Source organism: Coffea eugenioides, chromosome 5, assembly GCF_003713205.1.
Source record: "Coffea eugenioides isolate CCC68of chromosome 5, Ceug_1.0, whole genome shotgun sequence".
In the NCBI taxonomy this organism is placed as follows: domain Eukaryota; kingdom Viridiplantae; phylum Streptophyta; class Magnoliopsida; order Gentianales; family Rubiaceae; genus Coffea; species Coffea eugenioides.
This window is the reverse complement of record NC_040039.1, coordinates 35,100-56,776: the sequence shown is the minus strand read 5'-3', so window position 1 is coordinate 56,776 and position 21,677 is coordinate 35,100. Positions and strand designations below refer to the sequence as shown.

Genomic DNA, 21,677 nt, shown 5'->3' with positions numbered 1-21,677 from the left:
TTCGATTCTCACCCTACCCAACCATTATTATCCTGACTTGGTGCGAGAGTTCTACGCCAACATTAAGGGTAAGGCGCGCCACAATGGTGACATGGTTGAGTCTTGGGTGCGAGGAAGACGTATAATCTTGTCTCGCGAGCGCCTGGCTAGGATTTTGGAATGTAGTGATCAAGGCCGGGTGGTCGACTTGAAGAAGGAGTTTGTTCCCCCAAATAGGAAATGGGATCCATCGTCGGCTTTGGCTAGGTTTGGTCTTGAGTACCGACCTTTTCGCTCTATGAGGAAGGAGACGATATTGGCAATTGTTTTCGAACCTCGCCATCGTCTCCTTATTTATATGATGGCTCACAATATTATTCTCAAAAAGACGAGGCACACGGAGGTTCGCAAGAGTGACATCTACTTCCTTGATTACATGTTCCATAACCGGAATTCTCTTTTTGCTCGAATTTCCCTGCCGAACATCATCATTAGCCACATTCGGTCTACGGCAAGGCGTAAGATAACTTCTTTCAAATTATCATTTCCTCGTCTATTGACTTTGATCTTTCCATTTTTTGAAGTCTGATTGAAAGGCATGCGGTGGGAGAATGTTCCACTGAAAACTGAATTATTAGTTACTACTCTCCGTCGACTTGGTATTGGCACAGGAGAGATTCCTCGACTTGTTCAAGAGCAGAGACGGAAGGCTAGATATGGTTGAGAGAAAGCTGGACCTTCTACTGCAGCACCTCTTTATCCTCAACCACAAACCAATTGGCAGCGACTCTTTGGTCGCTTGGATGGCCTTGAGCATCATTTAGCCAGAATAGATACTCGCCTAGACCACATTGAAAATCATCTAGGCCTACATCCACCTCTCGTCAATGATGATGAAGATGACGATGAAGAGGATGATTAGGCCGCCCCTTTGGATGGCTTTTCTGTTACTTCCTTATTTGCTTTTTATTGTTCATCTTTTATTTGTAGGATGTTTAACTTAAGTGTCTATTTTGAATATTGAAACTTGTGGCAGTTGCTTGTAGCTAGTTGCTTGTAAATGGTTGATCAGTCGATGGCTCGTGATTCAAGGATAAACTGGACCGCATCCATCTCATCTAGGGAGTAACTTGTTCCTACTTTTATTTCTTTTCTTTTCTTTTCTTTCCCTTACACATTGAGGACAATATGTATTTTAAGTGTAGGGGAGAAATTGTGTGGTACTTGTGACTTTTTAGTTGTGTTTGAAGTTGGACAAGTAGTTGGCTTAAATGTTGTTTATCTTGGGTTTACTGGCAGGGAGTTTAGTTCAGTTTTAAGGGGAGACTCTGTTAAAATTTTTTCAAAACCTTATACTTATATATATAATAATCATAATAAATAAATAAAATTTTGTCAAATATCCTTTTGAAATAAATATACGTGGTTGATAGGTTGCGATTTTATCATTTATTTTATTATTAATTTCCCTTATTACCTGACCCAATGTGGATTAATTATTAAATTCTACTCATTTTTAGTATTTTGCATTTATTTCAGGGAGTAGAACGAAAATATGATAACAAGTGTCAATTTGACTGAAAAAGAGGCCAAATAATAGAGTTTATCCCAAGGGCATTTTTGGAACAAATAGATGCTAGCCCTTTTCAGTAATTTTGTCGAAGACAGCATGGAAAAAGAACCAAAGGGCTGAAGTCTTCTTGGGATTGCATGGGCCACCGCCGCACAGGAGCCAAGCTTTAGAATAGCTAGGTATTAGATGGAAAGAAAAACGCAGAGAACAAGCACTATAAAAGCTTAGCCGTGAACTTTTCCTTTCATCTTTAGTTCCTCTTTGACTTTTCTTTTCGGTATTTTTTGTCCTTTAGTAGCTTTGCTCCCTGTGCATGTCAGGGAGAATTAGGAATTAGCTATCACTTCTGGTAGTTTGCTTTTCTTATCGATTGGGACGAATTGAATTTTCTCAACTCTCGGAGATGATGGCCGCGACTCTTGTTTCAATTTTGTGTGGATTTTGTTCATCAATTATGAACTAATTTCCTCACTCTAGTCAAGAGACAATAGATGCTTTGGGTCGCCTAAAATTGTGAGATCGATTTAATTTTATCTTTTTTTTTATTTATTGGTATTCGCATATTCCCTGATTACAGTGCTTATGATTGTTTAATTAATTGATTGTTTTGGATCCGGATAATTAGTTAATTTGATAATCTATTGTCAATTGGGACGTTAAATCCGTAATTGTTTAATTGTCTCAAAATAGTGATAATTGGCATGGTTGGATTTGTGTCAGGGGAATACGCGGGATAATCTAAAATAACCTTGGTAGTGCGTTATTTGGTTAGAATAGAGTTTCTCTAATACGTAAAGCAATTGGGGAATTAAATCTTATGGGCGTACCTAAAATTATTTCTCAATTAGAGCAGTGATTAACGGGCGTACCTTAATCATCGACACAGTAAGGAGGGGTTGACTGTCATCGCTTGTTTGACAGTTATAACCTATTTATTAGTAAGTAATTGGAATTGCCTTTGTTTCGATGATCAATTAGGTGAACCATTGCTGAAATTATTTCTTGGCTAGATCCTTAATCATCATTCATTAGATTTTAGTAAATTGTTATTTAATTTCTAGTTGGTTATTTTATTTTTATTATTTTACTTTTAGTTGAATTGTTTTTTATTGTCACCTTCTGCACAAAAACACTCCCCTTGTCACTGTGAATTTGAAAAGAAACAATTACTCCCAATCCCTGTGGATTCGACCCTACTCACCGTTACCTACAGAAATTACTTTTAGTTTGAGCATGTTTTATTATTGCACAGGTTTCGATAACCTGTCAATTTTTGGCACCGTTACCGGGGACTGGCGTTATTATTTGTTTCTTTTTAAATTCATTTTTGATCTAACTTTCTGGTGCTTTTCAAGTGAATGCCTCGTTCTTCTCGTACAGGTGAATTAATTTTTGACTCCGAGGTAGAGAAGACTGCGTGTAGGACAAGAAAAGAGACCAGACAGTTCAGAGAGAAGCACTCCAGTGCTACATCTTAGAGACCTGAGCCAGAAGTTGAACCAACAGATTCGTTTGGAGACACTTCGAGTGACTCTGACCAGGAGGAAGGAGCCATGGCTAATGCACGAACATTAAGGGAGTTGGCTGCTCTTGATTTAAATCAGCAACCTTTATGCATTACCTTCCCCACCTTAAATGATAACACTCCATTTGAACTAAAATCTGGACTGATTCATCTTTTACCATCTTTTCACGGTTTACCAGGTGAAGAGCCGTATAAGCATCTGCAGGAGTTTGATGTCGTGTGTAATAGTATGAAACCCCCGGCAATCACAGAAGAGCAAAATAAAAATGAGGGTATTTCTCTTTTCCTTGAAAGATTCTGCAAAAAACTGGCTGTACTACCTGCCACCAGGTAGCATCACCACGTGGGACCAATTGAAGAAAAAATTTTTAGATAAATATTTTCCTGCGTCCAAGGCTGAAAGTCTAAGGAAAGAAATTTGCGGGATCAAACAGCACCCAGGGGAGTCACTCTATGAGTATTGGGAGCGGTTCAAGAAGTTGTGCAGCAAGTGCTCCCAACACCAAATAAGTGAGCAGTTGCTCATACAGTATTTTTATGAGGGGCTCCTTTTCAGAGATAGGAGCATAATTGATGCTACAAGTGGAGGGGCACTGGTGAACAAAACCCCTCGGGAAGCATGGGAGTTAATAGAGGGGATGACAGAGAATTCACAATAATTCGGTACGAGAGAGGATGTCCCAATACGCAAGGTGAATGAGGTTGAGACATCCTCTATCCAGCAGTAGCTAACTGAGTTGACCTCGTTTGTTAGGCAACTGGCTGTAGGAAATGCATCTCAGGTTAAGGTGTGCGGGATTTGTACTAGTATGGGTCATTCTATAGACATGTGCCCACCTATTCAGGAAGAAAGAGCAGAGCAAGTGAACATGGCTGGTCACACGCCCGCTCCAAGAAGGCCCTATGACCCGTACTCGAATACGTACAATCCCGGCTGAAAGGAGCACCCGAATTTTAGTTATGGAGGAAATAGGCAGCCCAACTTTGCACCAAATGGACAGTCTAATTTCGTGCCAAATAAGCAACCAGGGTACCAACAGCAATACCAACCCCGACCACCTCCGCCCCCAAGCTCCGGTCCATCTTTGGAAGAGATGATGAAACAACCGATAGCAACCATTACACAAAATCAGCAAAGAACGGACTCCGAAATGCAGGACATAAGAAATCAGATGAGTCAAATGTCCACAAAAATCAACCGTTTGGAGTTCCAAGTAAATGGAAGGTTGCCATCCCAACCTGAACTGAACCTGAAGAACGTAAGTGCAATGACTTTAAAGAGTGGGAAGGAAATTCAAGGACTCAAACTCGTGACTCCAAAGGATAAGGACGAAAAAAAGATTGAGAAAGAATTTCAGGCAGAGAATACAAACACCAAAAATCCAATGGTACTCCCTGACCGGATCATAGACGTTAAAACTGATCCCCCTCCATTTCCTTGCAAGTTGGAGAAACCGAAGAAACAGGACAAAGAGAAGGAGATCCTAGAGGTGTTCCGCAAGGTAGAGATCAATATCCCCTTATTAGATGCCATCAAACAAGTGCCGAAGTATGCAAAATTTTTGAGAGACCTATGTGTCAACCGAAAGCGGCTGAGGGGAGACGAAAGGATCATTGTTGGGGAGAATGTGTCAGCAGTTCTCCAAAGGAATCTTCCACCAAAGTGCGGGGATCCAGGTAGGTTTACTGTCCCATGTAAGATAGGTAATACTCTAATTAGGAATACCCTGCTGGACTTAGGAGCATCGATCAACGTAATGCCTAAATCTATGTATGTTTCTCTGAATCTCGGTCCATTAAAAGAAACCGAGATAATAATTCAATTAGCTGACCGAACAAATGCATAACCTAATGGGTTGATAGAGGATGTGCTGGTTAAAGTTAATGAATTGATATTCCCGGCTGACTTTTATGTACTTGACATGGATGATGATCATTCCCCTGACCCCTCATCTTTGCTACTAGGTAGATTCTTTTTTAGTACAGCACAGACAAAAATTGACGTTAATAAGGGTACATTGTCTATAGAATTTGATGGAGAACTAGTTCACTTTAATATTTTTTATACAATGGAATATCCTGTTAACTCTCACCCTGTGTTTGCTATTCATACTATTAATCCCTCTGTGCAAGAATTTTCTGAGTTTGCTTGTAGGGATAAATTCAAATTTACTGAGAACAAGTATAAGGGGATGAAAGCACTGTATGAGGTGAAAAGGAGTAGAAAACTAAGAAAGGAGGCTGCCCTCAAAGGCTATTTGGATCCTGGAGGAGGGCCACCGATTTCCAGGAAAATTGAGTTACACCCAAATTGAAGAGTGGTGTTCAATGTTTAGTCAAAGACGTTAAAGAAAGGCGCTTATTGGGAGGCAACCCAATTATTTCTTTTAATTGTTTGTTTTGATTTCGTGTGATGGTTTAAATATGTTTTCCTTTAATTTGACTGATTTCGGGTTTCAATTTTCATTTTTGATGATTTGTAGGTGTCTTTCTGTCATGACACGGGCAAGTAACTTGGAGAGCCCCTCATTCCGTGCCTTCGTCACGTGCCCACGTCATGTTCGCGGGAACACTCAAGACCGGTTAGTGATTCCCTGTTAGTCTCTAATTTTGAATTTCAAAGTTGAGTTTTGTAATAATAATAAAAAAAGAGAAGAAAATCAAAAAAAAATTTTAACACAAAAATAAAAAAATATATACATAATAATAGGATATATATTAAAAAAAAACACAACAACAAAAAAAGAAAAAATTTTTCTTTTCACCGTAGTTGAAATTTCCAAAAAAAAAAAAATCTTTTTTTTTCTTTTCTTTTTTCCTTCTTTTCTTTTCTTTTCTTTCTTTTTCTTTCTTTCCTTTTCTTCTTTCTTTCTCTTTTCCTTCTTTCTTCTCCGTTGTTTCCCTTCTCTCTGTCGATTGAGAGCTCGTGCGCCGCCGGCGCTCTCCAACCACGTGCGCGCCCCCCACGCCGCCACCGCGCGCCGCCTCCGCTAGCTTAGCTCCACCGCCCCTCAGTCGACATCGACTCCACCTCGCGCGTCCTCTCTCCTCCTCACCCGCAAGCTGCCGCCCTCTACCTCCGCGCACGCAGGCTCCACCACAGCAAACCCTCTCATGCTGCCTCTCACCGCCAGGCCACGGTCGCACGCCTCTCTCCAACTTGCCCCTTGTCACGCGACTCCAGCATCAGCTCCGCCGTCCGCAGTCAGTTGCCACAGCTCAGCAGCCTAAGCTCTCCACCCGCGATTCCACCCTCTCACGCCGCCTCTCACCGCCAGGCCATGCCGCGTCGGCTACTATTCCTCCAGTTCTTTGTTTGGCGGCCAGTAGAGGCTCAGATTCATCACGTAGTTGAGAAAGTGACAAACATCACCCGCCAAGTAGCAAGGATTTCTCAGAACTCGGCTTCCCTCCACTGTTCCCTCTTATCCCTTAGCTGTTCAACTGGGAAGTTTCATTGTTCTCTTCGCTTTAATTACTTTATTACCTCCATTGAGGACAATGTAGGATTTAGGTGTGGGGGGGGCAGTTATGGTGCTAGTGTCTTTCGTTCATTTTCTTTTTCTTCTTTTTAGTGATTAGCTCGTATGTGATGCCAAGTTTGATGTTGGATTGTTGCCTCTATTTCTGCTATTACCAAGTTTTAGTAATGGAAGTGTATCAAGTTAATGTGGTTGAGTTCAAAAACATCTCTTTGGTGAATATCGATGATTGTTTTACTCTTATAATTTCTGGGTTAACTTTCCTAGGTATAGGGAATGATTGTTGGCATTTTCATGTAAATTGGTCTGGTTATTAACCTCAATTCTCCATGTTTGAAAATGAGGCTAGCTGATGTAAATTCTCTTTTGATTTTTGTGTTATTTTGAGTTTTTGTGTTATTTGGCTGTGAATAAGAGTTGACTGTACTCCGCTAGTCTTTACTACCGAGTAACCGGGGATCTTCATCAAAAGTGTCGATTCTCGCGTCAAAAAGTAGTAATTGCTATGAGTACATGGTCACGTGGCGATAGAATCCGAGTAACCGGGCTCTTTCATCTAACAAATGTCAGAGTTCGCGTCAAAAGACTCCAATGGCTAGCGACTAAGCCTTTTGTTACTATTGAAAAAAAAGAAAAAAAAAAGAGAAGGAAAAAATCGAAAAAAAAGAGAGAAAGTTAGAAAAATGTGAAAGAATAGTGAAGGTTGTGTTAGTGTATAATAAAAGTTAGCTTGCCGATTTATGGATTTAATGTTGAGATTTTGGTTAATAGTTAGACCATTTGTTGATAAATGTTGCACGTCATTCCTTTTTCTTAGATTAGTTAATCTGAAATTAGAGAAGTTTGTGGTTTAGAAACTAACCGGAGTGATGTTTCCTGAACTTGACCATTGATGCTTGATTATTATTTTTTTTTGGTATCTTGGCAATTTGTTGGATGAGCAATAGCCATTATCAAATATTGGTGTTTGTTTGTTGTTCTCATACTTGAGAACAAACATGATTTAGGTGTGGGGGGAATTGATAGGTTGCGATTTTATCATTTATTTTATTATTAATTTTCCTTATTACCTGACCCAATGTGGATTAATTATTAAATTCTATTCATTTTTAGTATTTTGTATTTATTTCAGGGAGTAGAACGAAAATATGATAACAAGTGTCAATTTGACTGAAAAAGAATCCAAATAATAGAGCTTATTCCAAGGGCATTTTTGGAACAAATAGATGCTAGCCCTTTTCGGTAATTTTGTCGAAGACAGCATGGAAAAAGAACCAAAGGGCTGAAGTCTTCTTGGGATTGCATGGGCCACCGCCACACAGGAGCCAAGCTTTAGAATAGCTAGGTATTAGATGGAAAGAAAAGCGCAGAGAACAAGCACTATAAAAGCTTAGCCGTGAACTTTTCCTTTCATCTTTAGTTCCTCTTTGACTTTTCTTTTCGGTATTTTTTGTCCTTTAGTAGCTTTGCTCCCTGCGCATGTCAGGGAGAATTAGGAATTAGCTATCACTTCTGGTAGTTTGCTTTTCTTATCGATTGGGACGAATTGAATTTCTTAACTCTCGGAGACGATGGCCGCGACTCTTGTTTCAATTTTGTGTGAATTTTGTTCATCAATTATGAATTAATTTCCTCACTCTAGTCAAGGGACAACGGATGCTTTGGGTCGTCTAAAATTGTGAGATCGATTTAATTTTATCTTTTCTTTTTATTTATTGGTATTCGCATGCATATTCTTTGGTTACAGTGCTTATGATTGTTTAATTAATTGATTGTCTTGGATCCGGATAATTAGTTAATTTGATAATCTATTGTCAATTAGGACGTTAAATCCGTAATTGTTTAATTGTCTCAAAATAGTGATAACTGGCATGGTTGGGTTTGTGTCAGGGGAATACGCAGGCTAATCTAAAATAACTCTGGTAGTGCGTTATTTGGTTAGAATAGGGCTCCTCTAATACGTAAAGCAATTGGAAAATTAAATCTTATGGGCGTACCTAAGATTATTTCTCAATTAGAGCAGTGATTAACGGGCGTACCTTAATCATCGACATAGTAAGAAGGGGTTGACTGTCATCGCTTGTTTGGCAGTTATAACCTATTTATTAGTAAATAATTGGAATTGCCTTTGTTTCGATGATCAATTAGGTGAACCATTGCTGAAATTATTTCTTGGCTAGATCCTTAATCATCACTCATTAGATTTTAGTAAATTGTTATTTAATTTCTAGTTAGTTATTTTATTTTTATTATTTTATTTTTAGTTGAATTGTTTTTATTGTCACCTTCTGCACAAAAACACTCCCCTTGTCACTGTGAATTTGAAAAGAAACAATTACTCTCAGTCCCTGTGGATTCGACCCTGCTCACCGTTACCTATAGAAATTACTTTTAGTTTGAGCAGGTTTTATTATTGCACAGGTTTCGACAACCTATCAGTGGTTTTGAATATTCTTTTTCTCAGTTAATTTGGAAATAACTATTATGTGATTATATTACATTTGAAGGAAAGTATATTTAGTAAAGTGGAGAAAATTATACCTATATTTTGCATATTTGATAAAATTTCTTCTTCTTATTTGAGTTTATAAGTTAAGGAATTAATATGGTCAATAAGTGTTATTCTCTTCTCATGATTATTCTTTAGAGGCAATTTTATTATTTATATATATATTAAAAAAAGAAGAAGAATAAGAGTTATTCTACTCCAATGGTTCTTGTACTTAGTAACTAGGAGATCTACAAATGTCGACTTTCGCGTAAAACGATACTTGAATTAAGAGTATGAAAAGCAACTTGAGTATGTGAAATGTTGAGTAACCGGCGATTTTCATCTAAAAATATCGATTTTCGCGTCAAAAGGCATTTTTCACAACTTAAGTAGTATTTAGCTCTAATATATATATATATATATATATATATATATATATATATAAAGAAGAAAGAAAAGAGAAAAGAAAATAAATCCCTCTTTAAGAAAAATAAGAACTTGATCATGAGATTAGTTAGCATCCTTATTGATTATATGAATTGCTTGCTTGTGAAATTGGATAAAAATGAGAAATTGAGTTGAATTAGCATAATTATGGTATATTTAGCTCTCTTTTACTTGATATTATAAGTACTTGAGGATTAAAGAAAAATCACATAATGGTTATTTATCCTATTTTGAGGAAATTATGTTGACTTGACCACATATAGTTATTTTTCAAATACTTTGAATCATTGTTTATTTGTAATTCTGAATTACTTGAGGACAAGCAATGGTTCAAGTGTGGGGGTATTTAATAAGGGTTTATTTTACATATTTTTTTGGTGCATTTTAGTAGTTAATTCTGGTTTCATTATTTAGTTTTATAACTAAAATAACTATGTTTTGGTAAAAATATACATTTTTGGTAAAAGTGGCTAATATTACATTTCTTTTGATTTTAATGGTAAAAACTTCATTTTCATGCAGGATTAATGATTCAATCACCAAAGGATGTCAAGTGAGGTGAAAAGTAGATAATTGGTGATGAATTCAAGTGGTAAAGATGAAATAAAGTGAAAAACGTTTAAGTGAAGAAATGCAGTTCAAGACAGTTTTGATACTCTTCGGTATTTCGACTATATCTAGAACTACACATATCGGATTGAGGTGATCTATGTACCATTTTAAAGCTAAGAAAGAGACCAACAATTGGTATGAAGACATCAAAATCCAATTCTGCTGCTTTCATGGACAAAAAGTTGAAATACAGAAGTTGCATTCTATGGTCGAGAATGAAACAGGAGTTTGACCAGGTGACAGTATTTCAACCATATCTCAGGCTACAAAACTCCGATTTGGATGACTCTTGAAGCATTGAAAGGCTAACGCAAAGGGCAACAACTTTTGTGTTTTACACAAAAGCTAGTTCGGCCTTCATCATAGAGAAAATCGCTGTTGAAGCAAGGCCAAGTTGAAAACGCGAGTTGACAAAACGCGAGTTGATGCTGCGTTTTGTGTAGTCGCGTTTTGTAGCCGAAAAGCTGCAATTTGCTCAGCCATTTCTCTTGTATTCATACTACTTTCCAGCCATAAGTAGCAAGGGAATTCGGTGCACATGCTTCAGAAGACAAAAGGGCAAGAAAGGTGGCTTATTTTCAAGTAAAAAACATTGGTTATTGACTATCTTAACAAATTTCAGATTTGAGAATCAAAGGGTGGAAAATTTGACCAAGAAAAAGGAGTTTTGAACCAGCTTTTATGCATAGACATTGGGGAGGTCAGGAGGATCATACATAGCCAGATTTTCTGATTGTAAAACTCTCTCTAGCTAGGAAATTTTGCAGGAACACTTGGAGGCTTCATCTTGTAATCATCTAGTACAAGTCATAGCAGATTCTTGGAGAGTTTCACCATTACTTGGCTAAGCTTTTCTTTATCTTTCTTATACTTGTAAACTGAGATGTTTTCATTAATGAAGTTATAAGTTTGATTATTATATCATCAATGAGTAGCTAAAATTTCTATATTTAGGGAGTAGATGAAACTTATGGCCAAGTGATATGAATTGAATGTGATTTATACTTGTTGTATCTTGTATTAACTTGTCTACTTGTGTATGCTTGATTATTTGTTGTTGTTTGATCACCAATAGCAGGTTTATAGTTGTTATTATGCATTGAGAAATCGTAAAAACAATGGAATAACATGGGTGGAGTTTGAGTTGTTAATTCATGAGAATAGAATTACACTCAAGTAGATTAAATCTGCATTTCATGCATGAACAAGAGCAGTTTCAGTTTTCACCAAGAGATTAGGGAAAACTAAGCTGTTTTAGACCAATTTTATCATGAGAATGAAGTTTTGGCAATTTTGGAAATGAATCCCTGGTTAAATAAGAGTAGTAACAAGTGTTAAATTCATTCATTTAGATCATTTGTGTCATAAGTGGAATCTACATCCCTAGATTCAAGTATTTGGTGAATTTTTCTCCATTTGTAATATTGCAATTATCTAGCTAAGGATTTTAGATAGTAAAAAGATTGTAGTCAGATTTAATTCTGAATTTTCTGCTCAAATATATTGTGAGTTTGAATAATAGAGTAAATTGGGATCTAGTAATTGTTTAAATTGTTTCTCGTGGGATCGACCCGATACAAACCCTATATTACGATTTTGGCCTATATACTTGCAGTCAAACAGGTATAAATTCGGATTTAACTGACACTTGTAGTAAAAACCCGTCACCTGGCACCTCCTTTAGAAGGAGCACGAGAAGGCTCCCAGAGGTCTGAATGAATGTAGTCCAAAGTTCTTTTTGTCCTGTAAACTGTTGGCAACTGGAAGCTAACTCTCTTTTGCTTTCCAAAAATGCAATGTTCATAGAATCCCATCTTTCCAATACTTTGACTACCAAGAAGACCTCGTTTGCATAAAATAAATAAGTCTTTCTCGCTCATGTGTTCCAATCTCATGTGCCATAATTTGGTGAAATCAGAATCGGACAAAGTTGATGTTGAAACAGCAGCAGTACTTGTAACAGTAGATTCCTGCAAAATATACAAAATACTAGATCTGTGCGCCTTCATAACAACAAGAGCATCTCGAGTGATTTTGAGAACTTTATCTCCACCTGAATACTTGCACCCAATAGACTCAAGAGTGCCCAAACAGATGAGATTTTTCTTCAAATCTGGAACATGTCTAACATTTGTGAGTGTTCTCACAATACCGTCGTACATTTTTATCCGGATTGTGCCTTTGCCAACAACTTTACAAACGGCGTTGTTACCCATTAAGACAACTCCACTTTCAGTTGATTCATATGTTGAAAACCAGGCCCTATTGGGAGACATATGATATGAACAACCCGAATCTATAATCCATTCATTATTAGACCTAATTATTTTTCGTTGCACGGAAAATGATTCTATCATTCTCATCAACTGCAATACTAGTCTCGGTGGTCTCACTCTTTTTCTTCTTTTGCTTTTCTTTATTCTTCAATTTAAAGCAATCAGAGATAACATGGCCCTTCTTTTTACAATAGTTGAACACCACATTTTTATTCCTGGATTTAGATCTACTTCTATTTTCTGTATTTCGCTTTTCAAATCTACCCCGAACAAACAAGCCATCGGCTTGACTCCCACTAGTTTCCCCAGTAATATCTCTATCTATCTGCTCTTTAGATTTTAATGCAGATTTAATTTTTCAATACAAAATTGTTTCCTTTCCATAAATCATAGTATCACGGAAATGCTTAAAGGACTGGGGAAGGGAATACAAAAGTAATAGGGTCTGATCTTCATCATCAATTTTCGAATCTATATTCTCCAAATCCATAATAATGGAATCAAATTTATCAAGATGGGAGAGTATAGAAGTATCTTCAGACATCCGAAACATATACAGGCTTTGCTTCAAATATAGCCGATTCTCGACTGTCTTCTTCATATACAAGGCTTTCAATTTATCCCACATAGCCTTGGTTGTAGTCTCTGTTGCTACCTCACGTAATACCTCATCTGAGAGGTTTAAGATTATGCTGGATCTGGCATTCTTATCCATTTCGACAAAATCCGCATCCTTTACATTTTCTGGCTTGTTCTCAATTCCCTGAATTGCCAAATCAACTCCGTCATATATCAGAATGGCCTCCATTTTGAGTTGTCACATGCCGAAGTTGACATTCCTGTCGAATTTCTTGACAACCGTCTTTGTTATTGTCATTGTTGCCACAAAATCTGTAACTTGAAACTTGTCTCAAAAAACTGGTCAAACAAATATACAAAACTTGTGAGCGGGCCCCACAAGGTAAGCGGATCCCACGGATAAACGGGCCCCAGGAATAAACTGGCCTCGCAGGATGAGTAGGCCCACGGATAAACGGGTCCCACGAGATGAGCGGGCCCCACAGGGTGAACGGGCCCACGAGATGAACCTGTCTTACAAAATCTATCAATCTACTCTGATACCAGTTTGTTAGGACTGGTCCAGGAATAAACAAACTAAAATTAGAACAAAGTAGGCGGTATAACCAACCATATAATGCTTAGGCGGTAGACACCAGCCATATAATATTTATGCGGTAAAACCGACCATATAAAAGGGTTGTGGCAACCCAATAAAGACAAATAACAAAGCAAAATAAAAAACACAGAAATTTACGTGGTTCGGTCAAATTGACCTACGTCTACGGGCGAGGGAGGAGCAATATTTTTACTATGAAGAAGAAATACAAAAGCTGTAGGAAAGTGGTTCTTAGGCCAAAATGGCACTTACAAAAGGTTTAGGAAATATTCCTAAACTCAAAATAAGAGAGTCTAAAATATTTGACTACAAATGAACTAGATGACCCAAGAAACTAATAGCCCATATAATGCTCTCTTGAGTGGTGCGTTTAAAACCTTCAATAACCTCTTCTATTTATAGGCTCACCAAAGGGAGCTTTCCGCTGTTGGCTTCGATGTGGGACGAAGCAAAGCATCGGTCAACAATTATGTCCAAATTTGATATTGGATTCCACCTTTTTTCTTGATACTTAAATCACTTGTCTAGATTTATGGTCAGTTATCCTCCATGTTTATTGGCTTTCCATCATTTTCCTTCGACACTTCTTACCAAACTTTTTTGAAAAAAGATGTATACGCCCACAAAGTTAATGAATTGGTAATTGTCACACAACCATTTGATCTCGATAGTCAAACAAAGTCCAACCCTGTTCCGAAACCAGTTGTTTGACACTATTATGCAATCAGGATTTAACGTACTTCAATTCAATTACAACGTTGGTGTAACGGAGAGAAAATAACTTGAAGCATAATCTTTCCATATGTACATTTCCATATGATAAAAAGAAATGGCCTCCAAGTATATATGACATGGGTTCTCAATCTAAAAGGTTAAATTACATGCTTGTGTGTTGTACCATACATAGACACCCATGTAATTACATCGACCTATACAATTGGAAATACAACCATAGAAAATGTTTAATCAGTTAATTTATTTTTTGGAGTAAACATCCCAGCGTATGGTGGCCGCATTGGGCCTCAACTAATCTGAAGTTAAGCACTGTCGGACCGCTTTGAAATATAATTGAAATACTTCCATATAAAAACTACCCAATTGAAATGTTTAATCTAATCGAATTACTATCAAATATGTTGTCCATCATGCTTATATGTTCATTAACTACCTAATTGATGGATGTTTCCATTAATAGGCATTCTGTAGTATTTCCATGTGCGTTTCTATAACCTATATATATATATATTTGGGGCACTACAGATGTTCACTTAAAGAATAAGGTGATTACTGATTATTGGATAACATTAAAGCTGACCGACATACAACAATTAATTTGGTAATATTCGTACTTATTACCGCTCTGAATGAAAACTGTGATAAAAGCACTCTTTTCGTAACCACGTACTCAATAAGTATGGTATGACTAAATATTTACCACAACAATTGATTAACTGTAGTAAATACCTGCATATAACTGCTGCAGTAGTTTCTCTTATCGCTGCTGAGTTTATATGGTAGCTCTTTAGTCATCGGTTTTTGTGTAGGGTTCGGTGATTGTTTTGTTCTCAGACTCTAAAAGTAGCATGCTGCTACGGCTAACTTTCTCTTGCTTTATGAAAAATAGCTGTGAGTTTTACATTGAACAAAAAATAGTTCATGTTGATACAGAATCGGCAAAAGCAATAAGTTTCGATCTACTGATCATTTTTCCCCCCCTTTTTTTTGCAAGTCTCTTCTTATCATTTCAACTATATTACTGTTATCTTTCTAGATTTTGTTATTGGCGGACTCACGAGTAACCTAATCTTTTTTTTTTTTTTTGACAAAAAACAAAGTTCATCAATGAAATGCTGGAAATCGTCCAACATAATTTAATTTAAATTACAAAAATCTACACTAATGGCAGGTTAAAAAATGCGTTAAAAATAATAGATTTATAATTTAACAGATACAAAAGGTCTAAAAATTTATGACCAGATTTGACAAACACAAGAAATTTTAAGATTGTCCTTTTATAAGATAATTTGTTGCAATTCTTTTCTGTGCATGTTATAATTACCAGATCTACTAATCAACTATTTTAAACTCTAATAATAAAGATGGGATCTGTCAAAATGGACTCAAGATCTAAACATCATTAAAGATATGATATTTATATCTAAAATAAATTTAGATCTATCAAAAAAATGAAAAAAACTTCACAAAATCTCACTGGGAACTATAGGAAATTCTCATTAGGAATTTTTAGGAGAAATAGAGATTTCTTACTAGGAATCTGTAGGACAAAGAGCGATCTCTAACTAAAAATTCTTAGGAGAGACTTTATTAGCAAAACAAAGTAAAATCAAAATCTGTTATTGGTCTCCTTTCCAATGAACAAGGTCTTCTGACAAGAGAAGAAGAAGTAGAAAAAGTTGGAGAAGAGGAAAGGTAGAGAAAGTACAAGTGCCCTGGTCAATTCAAATGGGTTTGGAAAACTTTTAATTTGGCAAACATTTGTTTCCAGAAACGCTCCATTGAGGGAATGCATCCTTTGATTTTTTTTTTTTGAATATTTATTTCTGAATAGAAGCATTCAATAAATGTGATTTATAAAGAATGTATTAATCGAAGAGTAAATCTTATATATACTGACAGTATATACACTATCACCATTTGATTCATGACATGTGTGTAAAAGTTAAATTTCAAATTCAAATTTTGCATGGTTGTTATTTATCCAACGCTGTCAGTGTATATACTGTCAGTATAGGAAAGATTAATCCTTAATTGAATGTGATTTTTTTTTAAAAAAAAAAAAAGGAACTCTTTTAGAAAAATACCATTATTTGAGGTTCAACTCTTTTAGGAAAAATACCATTATTTGAGAATTTCCTCACCGTTCATGTGATGTATACTCAAAGGAGGAGCCGGATAGCCTTAGGGGTGGGCAATTACCCCCTGCCTCCTCCCTCCTCCCTCCTCAAGCTTGAAAGTTTTCAATTTTGCACTGTATTTGTGCCTAAATTTTATGAAAGTCCTCAATTTAGTTACATTACATCCCTCAAAAAATTTTCTCCATGTATGAATGTTCTCAAAATTTGTGAAATGGCATTGACCCCCTGAAGAATGAAATTTTACGGTGAAGACAATTACCAAACGTATTTGACGCACTCCAAATTAAACATGGATGTCAGTTTAACAGAAAAAAGGTTCAAACATTGTAAAACTAACTACATAGGGTATTCTACATAGCAAACTTAGGAGAACAATTTAAACATACAAGATATAAAATTAACTGCAACCAATATTTGTTTTGGCTCTGCCACTTTCCAACCCCCCCGGGGTACTTATAGGATCTCAGTTTTTTTTGCACTTGAACTAGTTTTTAATTAGATCCAACTAGTAAAAAAACATACACAAATATGTTGAGCTACATTAGTTCTTCTAGATGAAAGATATATCAAAGCATCAATATAATCTATTGTATCATTAATTTTTCAAACCTGTTATATTTATCTATTTCAGATCTGTATGTATCTATGTCACATTAAATTTGATGTATTTTTTGCTATTAGTACAAATTTATTGAATGAAATAATCTTTTCTATAAAAAAAAATAAGATTTCAAATCATTGATACATGTATATTGATGGTATTTAACTGGAATAGAACACCCATAAAAAATGTATGCTTTGAAAATGTTTAGAAAAAAATGAATACCAACTGAAGATAGAAGAGATTCCAAAAATTGGCAACAAAAGTATAATAGAGCCATAGCAAAAGTAGAAATATAAACCAAACTTTTGCTATTTATTTATGTTGCCATGTGGCTTTAGTGTGATTGGTTGGTTTTATTAAGGTGGGCCATGTGGGTATGAATTCTTTATTAGTATTAGTAGAAGTTTTTGTATAGGATACAAGTACTAAGTCTGGCTATTTGCATTTGATATATTATGGCTCTGTTTGGATTAACGGTTTTTGGAGATGTTTTTCAAAAACTGTACTGTAGCTGTGTATATGAAAAACTTTTACTGTAGATGTTTTTTGAATTGTTTTTAGAGGTATTTTTAAAATATATTTTTGAGTATTTTATAATTTATAATCTTTTTGGGATATTTTTTTTAAAATTTTACGCGACCCACCACTATCCCCTCCCTTTTCCTTCTCCTCTCTCCTTTCTCTTCCTGTCCTCCTCCCCTCCATTTCCTCCCCCCCCCTCCTCCTCCTCCTCCCTCTTTCCTCTCCCTTCTCTCTTCTCCCCCCCTCCTTTCCCCCAACCCCAAACCCCTCTCCCGCTCGCGGGTGGTGGCTGTGACTTTAGCCACCACTCTAACCATGACCGTCTTGGTCTCGGCTTCTGGTCGTGATCAGATTTGATTGTGACTAGGAAGGTTGCGGTTAGTTGAGAGGAAGGAAATTGGGGGGCGGGGGAAGGGAAAGAAGAAAGGAAGAAGGAGAAGGAGAGAGAGGAGGAGGAGGAGAGAGGGAGAAAAGATGGGCGGAGAGAGAGAGGAGAGAGGAGAGAGGGTCGTGAGTGTTGGGGTGGTGACGGTAAGGTGGTGGCCGTGGTAGTGGAGAGTGATGGGTAGTTGTGTATTTTTTTGTACATTTGGAGTTATTTTTTATATATTGTATGGATATGATATTTTTGAAGTTATTTTTGTTTGTGTATTGTTGTAGCATTATACATGAAAAAATTGTTTTTCAAAAAAATCTGAATCCAAACCGAGCCAATTGTACAGCCCCATAAAGACATTGCAGTGAAAAACTTCTGTCAGTTGTGTTTTCTTTGTTTTGCGCGGCTGCTTGGTTTTCATCAATAAAGAAATTCTTTGCCTCTATATCGATTTTTCTTGATTGTTTCTGTGGGTTTATGTATGTTTATTTGTTTGGGTCCATCACAAAAAGTGTGGAAAAATAAGTACACCTGATTTGCATATCCAGCAGGTCTTAAATCGTATCGTAAAGAATCAATTTTCTTGTTTGTCCTATATTGGCAGATAGAAATAGTGCAAACCATCCTAATAATGGAAGAAATACTATCAGAAAAAGTTTAACCCCTCTGCTTTTTCGCGCTTTCATACTGCGTCAGTTTGTCATATATTATATTTGGCGAACGTGTTCAACAGATGCGAATATATTCGATCATTGGAATTTCACGTCAGGAACAGACTAGATTCAACAACCATTAGAGCAAATTGACATTTTAATAGTTCCTTAACAACCATAAAAAAAATGTGTTCAACAACCATTGTGCACATCTTATCCATTCCATTTCTTGTGCAAGAAATGAAAAATCAAAAAAAGGAAACTTGTTCTGTACTACCATTGTTTAAAGTGTTTAAATATATACAATTGAAAGAGTATAGGACCATCATTTTCTTTTACTTATATATATATATATAGATAGATAGATAGATAGATAGATATCAGGACACTGGGGAATATGGAAGAGATTTTACATAGACAAACAACATCACGAAAAGGACTATATCAGATTATATATAATTACTAAAGTTTATTGTCTTAGAGTTTCAAATAAATTCGTAAAATGAATATCAGTTTATTTGAAAATAAAGAAAAAATTAATAATTTAGGTTGTAAAAGAAAATATAAATCCCCTCTATAAGACAAGCCTTTTGCTAATCTTTCGACCATAAATGAATATATCAGTTTACCATTCTGCCCAAATTTATAATTTAGATTTGGATCCTAAAGGATCACTAGATTTGTAAAAGTATGATTAGATCACCAAAATTTTGTGAATCCAAGTCCACATCATATAAACTAAAAGACATTTTGACAATTAATTTGAAATTCAAATTCTTATACATCACGAACAAGTTCTAGAATGACTTGTGGAGGTAGTGGTGATTTCTAGGATAACAGATGATGGATGGAGGAGTATGGAATACTGGATTTTCATTATTGTTTGTCTCCTCTTCCCTGTTTTTTTTCCCCTTCAATCTATTCATTTGTTTTTCTTTTTTCATTTTCTTTTTCTTTTGGTAAGATGTAGAGGGGCAATCTTGCACTTCTGAATATTCTTTGGTTTGCCTAGTATAAACGGACGTTAATAAACTAATGGGAAGGGCTGATTCTTTAGATCTATGCACAGTCAAAGGCGAGTGATTGTTGTTTTCCAAATCTCGGGGGCTCAACTTGTATTTTGGCTACAACACAAGGGTGGTAAATGTAATTAACCCAAATTATTTGGATTAATTTTCTATATAATGACAGTGTATACACTTTCATTATTAAAGACAGTATATATACTCTCAATATTAAACGCATGATAATTAATACGAATTTGAATTTCAAATCCAAATTTTACATATGTCTCGTATATCTAATCACAACGGTGTATACACTTTTCAGTGCAGGTAATAGTACTAATTCTTATTATTTTAGTGCAATTTCTTTTTTGCTAATTGATTGTAGTAAACATGATTGAGGTAGAAGCACTCAAACTGGCAATATTTTTAGTTTCAATTATATTACAATTTGACAGAAGGTATCTTTCTTTCTGCCCAGGTTATGTTCGATAAATGCCTGTATGAAATGCGTTTGTATTGAGTAGGGTTCTAGCGCCGATGGCCAGATTGATTCCGCCACCGGTGAAAAAGAGAAGATAGAGAGAGTGAAGCAATTTTTCCTTTCTTCATTCCCCTTCCTTTTTTCTTTTAATTCTTTTTTCACTTTGACAAGACCCTTACGGGTTACGAGTGTGCATCGAACCAGTCCATCTCAGAAAATCCAGCAGTAATTGGAAGGGAAAAAAAGATTAAAAAAATCCCAGCAGCAACACTGTTACTTTGATACTTAAGATGATTCCTTAATCGGTATGCATCTAGAAAGTCCAAACATCTGTACACAAAGACATGAATGGTATGATTTTTGGGTTTAATTTTACTAGAGATTACTATTGTACTCACCCAATCTTATTCGTAGGCTGTTGCAGAATGGAGAAATTATTTTTTTCGAGGACCAGAGCAAACTAGGAGTTCTGTTTGAAATGTAATGTTTCCATTAACATCTTTTCATAAGCATAATTAGTGTGTAAATATTTTGTTGAATTCTTCAACCACAGTACTGTTATCTTCCTAGCTATATTTTTGTTCTTGGAGGACTTACAGCTGCCCTGAACCTAACATTTAATTGGGTTTTGGAGACATTTAATTAGGTAATATTGTGCATACTTAATAGCCATGTCAATTTTCTTGTCTCATCACTTATCACTAAACCAAAAAGGGTATAAACGGGTCTGATTAAGGTAAACACTTTAGTGTTTAAAGTTGTTTGATTCTTTTAACGAGGTTAAGATAGCATTTAAATTTGGTTTGTTTTATTTATAGATCCAAGCTCAAACGAGTTTTTACTGAGTTAAACTCGATTCAAGTTCAAGTAGCTTGAAATTTTTACCACTGATTCTAATTTTATGCTAATTGAACCAAGATATAGCCAAAATTAAAAGTTTATCAAACTCAAAACATTGTTCAAATTTGACTTGATTTCAAGAACTAAGTTTGAACAAGTCCTCACCCAGCGATGTAGTTTAGAGTATTGAGTACTTTGGTTAGTCTTTCAACCCTAATTGCAATGTCCACTAATAGCCATAAACTGGGTCCACCACAATATCTTAAACTTTGTTCTTAATTTCTTGAATGACAACTTGTTAACTGACAATGCCTTAAACATGATACTTTTGATCAAGGGCATGTGACGATTAAGGTTGGCTGGGCCAAGAAAGTCACCCATCTCTGGAACATTGAAGTCGAAAAATTGATGTATGTCCAAATACACCTTTGCTTATCAGTGGTTTTTGTGGAAAAGTAGATATTTTTCTCTAGATTATTAAAAAGAAAATATTAAGCTTACTCACAGAAGTATAAAGCTTTGCAAGTCCAAAATGAGCAATTTTGATGGACAATCTACGTCAGTGTCCCAAATTCAAGGGAGTTTTGAAATTCCAAAAGTTAGGAATAAGGTGATGGACTAATAATTAATTGAGAAAGTTAGTGATTAATAGGAGTTTGCAACTGTAAACAATAATTAAGTAAAAGGATAATATGAATATCACAGTCCGTAACTTAAATCTTAGTTACAGACACATCCTAACCACAGATTCCTAAT

The 21,677-nt window shown here is 35.9% G+C and overlaps 1 non-coding gene across 1 annotated transcript; it reads right to left on the bottom strand.

Moving 5' to 3' along the window:
- Positions 1-3,478: 3,478 nt before the first annotated feature.
- On the bottom strand, positions 3,479-3,585 carry LOC113772689. Its single transcript, XR_003468649.1, has one exon. It is a non-coding gene; the product is annotated as a small nucleolar RNA R71 (small nucleolar RNA).
- Between the last annotated feature and the right edge of the window lie 18,092 nt (positions 3,586-21,677).